This window comes from Pinus tabuliformis, chromosome 4_2, assembly GCF_031772625.1.
Source record: "Pinus tabuliformis cultivar Carrire ecotype Pingquan chromosome 4_2, CPIR1, whole genome shotgun sequence".
NCBI classification, from domain to species: domain Eukaryota; kingdom Viridiplantae; phylum Streptophyta; class Pinopsida; order Pinales; family Pinaceae; genus Pinus; species Pinus tabuliformis.
The window spans coordinates 478990652-478999451 of NC_142304.1; positions in this window are offsets into that span (position 1 = coordinate 478990652).

Below are 8800 nucleotides of genomic sequence, written 5' to 3' on the forward strand. Positions count from 1 at the left end.
TCATTACTCCTTGAATTGTCCTACAAGCATAAGGGGAATTTTTAGGTCAAAAATAAGCCTCAAATTAAAAATAGTACTAAACAAATCAACTTTAAAAGAAACAATAAGATTCAAGAGGATGATGTCATCCCCAAGGGTAAATTTTTTTGGAGGGAAAAGAAGAAAACTAAGTTTTATTATAATTTTGGCTTATCTCCATATAGGTTTACTCAAATTTACAGTGTAGACACCCATTAGGTGAATAATTAAATTCCATATTCAGTGAGTACCCACTTTGCATACTTTTAAATAGACCCGCACTAAAAATAATTGGAAATACATGAAAAAACATGTTTCAAATATGTTTTTTCATGTATTTTCAATTTATTTCGGTGTGGGTATACTCAAAAGTGTGTAGAGTGGGTACTCGTTGGGTGTGAAATTTAATTTTTCATCCAAAAAATGTCTACACTTGACATTTGAGTAAATATTTAAGTCGAAAATACAATAAAAAAATACTTTTCTTTATTTTCCTTTAAAAGTTCATAACTCTTATTTTATTGTTTTAACTATTATTTTATTATTTCCCTTAGGAGGCCCATTTTATACCTCAAAAATCCTCTAATATTTCCTTTTCAAACATTTTTTTCACCTACATCGCTCATCTTGCTTAAAAAAATCAAATTTCTCGCCAATCATGGGATGTGCAGAACACTAGGGAGTGTTTTAATCCTTCCACCATGAGCTTCAACTTGAATTTTCCTCATCCTATGATTTTATTTGTTGATTCATCTCCTAAGAAAACATCACCACCATCATAACTTTCATACTTATAAAACCACTCCATGTGAGGAGTCATATGAAAGGACGTGCCTAAGTCGACTAGCCATGCTTCATGATCTACATGTGTACTTGAAGAAGTCAAATACACATATGATCCTTCATCTAAGGAGGATTTTACTTATATAGAAGGATCATCATAAGATTCCTTCCCTTTCTCGGTAACTTTGGATTTATAGTGTTCCTTATAATGCCCCAATTTACTTTAATTCTCTCTCTCTGATTTTCCACAAAATCCTTAAACTCTTTAAGTTTTTCAAATACTCAAAGACCCCTCTCTCTGATATGCCCCACTCTTTGATGCCACAAAAAATATTTTCTTCAAAGGCTATTGAAGTGATTTCCTTCTTATGTTATACTCTCAGGAACGACGGAACCTTTGCACTCATCACTAATAGTTCTTCCTAACTGCTTACACAAATTTCCAATCCAGAATCCTTTCAGCAATACCATTGCTTTTCAAACCATCTTGCAAGCATTAGGGGAATTTTGAGGTAAAAAATGGGTCTTAAAACAAAAAGAATGTACTAACAAAATTGACTTTAAAAAAACCAATATGATTCAAGATGATGATGTCATCCACAAGGGTAAATATTTTTGGAGGGAAAAGAAGAAAAATATTTTCTTAAGATTATATCCTTATAGGTTTACTAAGATTTCAAGTGTACACACCCATTGGATGAAGAATTAAATTCCATATCCAACAAGTACTCAATTTCCATACTTTTAAGTCAACCTACACCAGATTAAAAAAAAAAACAAACAAACATGTTTCAAATTCTTTTTTTCATTTATTTTCAATTTATTTCTGTGTATGTATACTCAAAGTGTGCAGAGTGAGTACTCGTTGGATGTGAAATTGTCTACACTTAAAATTTGAGTAAATCTATAAATAAAAAATACAATTAAAAAAAATGTAATTTTGTTACTTTTCCTTTAAAAAATCATAACTATTATTTATCATTTTCCTTAGAAAGTCTTTTTCTACCTCAAAATTCCCCTAATGTATCATTTTCAATCATTGTTTTTACACCTCCATGGCTCATCTTGCTTACAAAATCAAATTTTTGGCCAACCCTGGGATGTGCAGAACACCAAGGAGTGTTTTAATCCTTCCACCATGAGCTTGAATTTTCTCATCCTATGATTTTTTTTTTCAAGTCATATCCTAAGAAAACATCACCACCATCATATCTTTCATACTCGTAGAACCACTCCCTGTGAGGATTCATATAAAAGGATGTTCCTAAGTCGACCTGCCATGCTTCATGATCTACATGTGTACTTGAAGAAGCCAAATACACATCCCATCCTCCATCTAAGGAGGATTTTACTTCTATATAAATAGCATCATCATATTCCTTCCCTTTCTCAACAATTTTGGATTTACAATATTCCCTATAATGCCCTTATTTTCTACATCTCCAACATACCTTTATGAATTTTCCTATAGATTTAGATTTTCCTCCTAAGGACTTAATTTTATTTTTATTCTTGGATCATCCTCTTATATAGAATCATATGTGTTCCAAATTTCCATATTTTTCCTTCTTGTCTCCTTTAATAACAAGGGTGAGACTAAATCGTCAAACTTAAAGCAGTTGCATTACTACATATGGCAACAACCAAACTATTCTAAGAGATTGGTAAAGAAAACAACAAATTGATACACTTATCTTCATCTAAAATATTTATATCAACAGATAATAGTTGAATTACCATAGTATTGAAACCATTTAGATGCTCTATCATCGAGTCTCCATTTTTAATCCTCAAGTAATACAACTTTTTCTATAGGTACAATTTGTTCACCAGCGACTGAGACTGTTATAAAATCCCTAACTTGTTCCAGCTTCTCCTAAAATATTTAGTAATATTGAATATAGCAAACAATCGTATTTTTCTCTTTGCCTTTCGATCCAACTTGATCTAGTCCTTTGTCAACATCTCTATTGGTGCAGTTCCTAGATTCACAACGATCCATTGATCTTTCTCCAGCGACAAATCATCCATTTTGAGCTTCCACAGTTCAAAACTCTTCCCATTGAATTTCTCGATCTTTATCTTTGAACTACTTTTCATTTCCTTTTACTACAATAATTGATTTCGTATATCTCTCACTATAATAGGGTCTACTACAAGCTTGAGAAAAATCCCTTAGCCACAAAGGCATCCCCTTGAAGCCAAAACTATTTTGATACCAAATGCGAGTTTTAACCCTATACAATTAATTGTTGCAAACAAATTCACAATAAAACAAAAAAAATGCAATGGAAAACACACACATTAACACAAAAAATTTACCCTAGAAACCCAAACCGAGAAAAACAAAATTATTTTTCAATATATTCTTCTCTACAGAATCACAATACAATATGTATATCCCAGAACATCCATAAATCGCTAATCCATTTACCCCAAATTAGAATACATTCATAATTCTCAAATGGAAACTACAAAACCATGGGCTAAACCACTATCTGCCACAAAATTTCTAAAGCTGAAAACCATATGCCGAAAACCTCTAAAAACGGTCATAAAAAATCACCCAAAAAAAAAATTGGGTGTTGCCCCTTTGCACCCGCCACTGTTCTCAATGCAACATCAAATGCATGGTGTTAGTCATGCAAATAATATAACACTTACCCAACATATGAAGGGGGGTTCTGATCTTGAACAAGCCCCCGGGACTCCAAGTGGGTCGTAAGTCTCATCTTTCTAGAGATAAATTGAAGGCGGAATGATAAATTCACTATGAAAATTAGTGGACTATTACTAGGGCCATTAGAGAAAGAAATGTGCAATCCCTAAGTACTAAATGATTGTTCCCTCATTAATGTTAGGAGGCTAAGGAGATCCGCGAAACTCCTAACCTGAAGAGACTATTGCATACCAAGTCTTCATATGTCATTTTTTTCAAGAATTTGTGTCTTAGTGGAAGAGCTTGGGACATCTCTCCCTAGCTAAAATATTGGAACTATGTGACCTTGGATTCAAAAGGACTGCGAAGGGGCTTGTTAGTTGCAAGAAAACCTACTTTCACGTAGTTTTTTGTTTCTTTTCTTTTTTCTTAGATCTCAATGGATTTGGAAGATTGTCAGCTAGGTATAACAAATTGATTTGTCAACATATATGGGCCTTACCCAAATCATAAGGTGTATTGGATGTCTCTAATTTCATCTAGCATCCTCTCTATTCCTAATTTGGTTTAGGGAGCAATATTAACCTGACCCTTTCCCTCAATTATATATGGAATACACATGCCTATCATGACCTATTTAAATACTATTTCAACAATCTATTTGAAACCCACTGATCGATGGATTTGTTGAGATGTTTTCATTAGTGTCAAAGAAAGGGATAGCTATTGTCAAATCCAACCATGGTCAAAGTCAGATGATTGAGAATTTTTTGTTGATGGAAAGTCAATTTGTTTGAGAAAGGAGAAAATGTGAATGTAAATTCTGAAGGATAAGAAGGAACTAATATATAGTCAGTAGACGATATCAACAAGTATCTCAATATGAATTTTTCAGTCAAAACCAAGCCAATGTGAATGTGAATTCTAAAGGATCGCGGGGAACTAATATAGAGTTAGCAAGAAATAACAATAGATATATCAATATGACTTTATCTTCCAATCAAGATTTTATGTTTGAAAGGAATGCAGGTCATATGTATCAATAACAGCCAGTCAGTTCCAATGCCATGTTAATCACCCTTTACAAACCTCCAAATTTCTTGATGGTAAGTCCAATGTGAGCGAAAGTTCTAAAAGTTGAGAGAGAATCAAGTTACTTCAAACATACAACAATGTTGAATAAAATGGATCATCTCCTCGAAAAAATCAATAACAAAGGCCATCGTGATGTCATACATGGAACAAGCATAGGTTATGTCAGCCCTTTTGAATGAGTAAGCATGGAAGACACTTTATATATTGACTTAAGCACCATATGAAGGTCATGTCATTTCATATGCATAGTTGGAGTGCTATATATGTTGTTCAAGTGAGGCTAGATTTGTGTTATGGTTGAAAGTAATATTGTAAGCCTAAACTAGAGCAGAGCTAATCTGAGACAATGCAAGGGTTGTGAACCAAACAACAATTAATAGGAGTCTGTAGTAAATTTTGGACAAGATTTTTGTGGAGTTGGAATGATTGCAAGTTTGACAAACCAAAGCCTGAAATAACCATAGATCAGATGAATTGAAGTCTAAAATGATCGCAGGTTGAGATGAAATGGCAATATGTTGGAATGGTCGGACATTTGGGCAAGTAATGAGTTGTGAACTCACTATGGGTAACTACTAAGTAACAGTGAACAAGAGAGGATTGCCAACGTAAAATCAATTTTTTTTTCCTTTTTGGTATACTACACCCTTATTGGTGTTGAAGGAGGCGAAGCCTATTTATCTAGGTTGTAGGCCTAGAGGAAATATCTATGTGACAGTGGGTTTGCTAAAAGTATTTTTATGTTTGTAAAGAGTGTTATTAGTTATGTACAACTGAACCAAGGAAGCTAACATCATTAGTATAGCAAGACAAAGTGCATTCTAACCTGTGATAGAGACTTGTGTGGAGGGTTGAAGCATAAGGAAATTGTTGGGAAAAAGAAGCCCTTATCAGTCTTCTAGAAATCGTTTTGAAACTTATAAAACCAAAGGACCTATTGCCTACAACAAAAGTTATGATTCATTTTCTCCATTGTTCATGTACAATATAGAATGTTATAAATGTCACAATATTGGACACATAGCATGTGATTGCAGAAGCATCATGATATGCTCTCCCAAGCAAGCCAAAAAATAAAATATTCTTACTAAGCACAGAGAAAATTCCACCAATGTTTGGAGACAAAAACAAGAAGAGCCAAAGTTAGAAGAACATGACTTAGTCTTGCATGCTCAATGCACTAATTGTTAAATCATCTTCAAAATTGAGTGCTCCGAGGCAAAAGATAATTGGGTTGTGAAAAGGTTCAAAGAAGTACAGAAGCAAGAAAAAATCTTGTGAAGATCACTGAAGTATTTATTGAAGCCGCTACATAATTGTGAATATAAGTTCAAGTAGAAGACAATCCAACTGGTAGGATGGGGAAAGATGATCTATGGGCCATTTATAAATATTGGCATATCAGATGGAAGTGTTTAGAAGGCGGTGATCTTGTAGAAATCTTCAACTAAGCAGTTAGTGTAAAAGAAGGTTATAAATTCCAAAGATAGATAGTAGTCACAAACTTCTTTTCTTTGGCCACTTTCATTTTGGAAAAAGCAATATGGCAGCGATTAATTTTGATTTTCCTTAACCTTAATAATTTCTTGTGAACTTTATTTATCTTCTTGTGTTGTATTTATTAGTTCTTCTTCATCAAATAATTATTAAGAGAAAAATAGTAAAGATATAGGACATAGAAGTTAGGCTCCAAGCCAGGGAAAACCCCTCCAAGGGGAAACCCAAAAAAATTATTCTCTTCTTATAAAATCTGTTTCAAATGAGACAACAAAGACCCACACCCTTAACCATGTACCAATTCAACCCTTCAAGAAACCCTTCCAATTGGATTAGATCAACAAGCCACAATCTTGCATCAACCATCTTCTAGCTACAACTTTGATCCCTAGCTTCGACCTTACACCTTCGACCTGCAATTTGGGCCTTGTAGCTGCTATAGAAACCCTAAGACAATTCTTCAAGAAATCCTCCTTTGAGTAAGACAAATCTTCCCAAAGTCAAAGAGGTCAAAACAGAGTATTTTGTTCTTTGAGAAACTTGACACTACAATTAGATCTTCTGCAACTCAGATCTGCAATTTTGGCCTTCCTTGAAGCTGCATAAACCCTAGGTTTCGTACGTGTGAGAGAGATAGAGCCTAAAACAGATTTTTCTTCCTTCTTCGTGGGTTCTTCTTGCCTTCTAGACCTTCACTCTTCCTTTCTTGCTATTCCTAGCTTCAGATCGAATTTTTTCTTGTGATATCGAACTTGTGAGTGGGTGAGTACCAAAAGAGGTTGAATCTGCTTCTTTATGTATCCTCTTCAAGGGGTCAAATTCCCTCCTTTAGGACGACTTAAAGTTTTCAGGGTCAACTTGTACATTGGAGGTTTCCAAGACCTTCTAGACTCAAAATAAATTATTTTACAAGCTACATCTTGCCCAGAAGGGTCTTATAAACATGATGTTGACTCTCTTGACTCATGACAATAATACTATGACCTGACAAACTCTATAAGCATGAAGAACATGCTTTTACCTAGAATACCATCAATAAGAAGCATGGAACCCAAGCTTTAGAATAATAAATTTTCTTTCTTATTTTGTTTGTTACATAAGATATACATATTGAAATGAGTAAAAAAACAATTATGAAGACTGAAACTAGTTACATTCCCAATGCTTCAGGTGTGCTCATGCCAAGTCAGAGTTGAGATTGATTACCATACTCCAAAGTTGGCACAGATCTAAAAGCTTCATTCACTAGAATGAGTTGGAGACGGAGGAGTATTCTATCATTAGGTGTCCAATTTGTTATGAGATTATAAGGAGGTTCCATTGTCTCTACAGGGGCTCAAGCATATCCCTGTAGACATTTGTAGGTACATTGACGAACAATTCCTTGCCTTATGCTAGAGAGGCATGTTCTCTCATGGAATTTACTTCATATCCATTTTGCGATAACTATAATATCACTTCCTCCTTTCCCCTGGTTTGGGGTACTAGTGGGGTAAAGCATGTTGTATTTACCACTTAATAGAATTAGAAAACTCCAGACACATCTAACATTGTTCCTTGGCGTGCATCAGCCAGGAATTGGAATTTTTCATCTAAAGGGATCATAAGGGGATTAAATCCATTATGAAATATCATCACCATAGGACACTGAGGAAAATATATATCACTACCTTCTTCCCTGCTATTAGTAGTTCCTCAGCGTTGGGTGGATACCTGGAAATTATAACTTATAATACTTTAATTAACATAGCAAGAAAATGAGGCCAATTAGATGATGTAGACAACCTTTTCAGAAGAATGGCTGAGAGTGGTCTTACTCCAGATGTTTTAACTTATAGTACCCTTATAGAAGTCTACAACAACGCAAGTAGAGTGAAATAATCTTATGGATTCCTAAGTATGATTATAGATGCAAGTTATTCCCCAAACCATGTCACAAAACCTATCAAAAGGAGTTTGAATATGACATGGTGGAAATCTTGTCAAATTTCGCTAAAAAATCAAGCTTGGAAGTTGCATTTTTTACTAAAATTGATGGATTCAAAGTTACTTTTAAGAGGCAGGTGTAGCATAGGGTTGATCATCCAGGCCTCTAAAACAAAGAGTGTCCATCTTGTACAACATTATTTGTGGCTTCTTTATCAAGCACAACAAAAGGAGATAATAAATATAGGGGAAGCACATTTCAAGAAGTATTGTAAAGATGCAGTGAAAGGGAGAGATAGTGTCAAGGGGAGCATTTCATTTGCCATTGATGTCAAAGGGGGGGGGGGGGGAATCAAGAAGCATGATGAAAGGAGGAGTATTATCACAAGGGGAATTATTACATGTGTGTTTCCATCAATGATAAAGGGGGAGATTGTTGATATGTTGTCATTGATCTCAAAGCAAGGGCCAATTATGGTCAAAGCCAAACATGGTAAAAATTAAATGGTTGAGAAGTTGTTATTGATGTAAAGCCAAGTTGGCTAAGCAAGGAGCCAATGTGAATGTAAATTTTGAAGGATCACAGGGAACCGATATAGAGTCGGCGGGTGATAACAATAGATATCTCAATATGAATTTCTCGATCATAACCAGGCCAATGTGAATGTGAATTCTAAAGGATCACAGGGAACTGATAGAGTCAACAGGCGATAACAAATAATATATGAATGTGATTTCTTCCAGTCAATATTTTAGCGTTGAAAGGAATGGAGGTCATCGTTATCAATACCAGCCAGTTGATTCCAATTCCAATGTCGATCA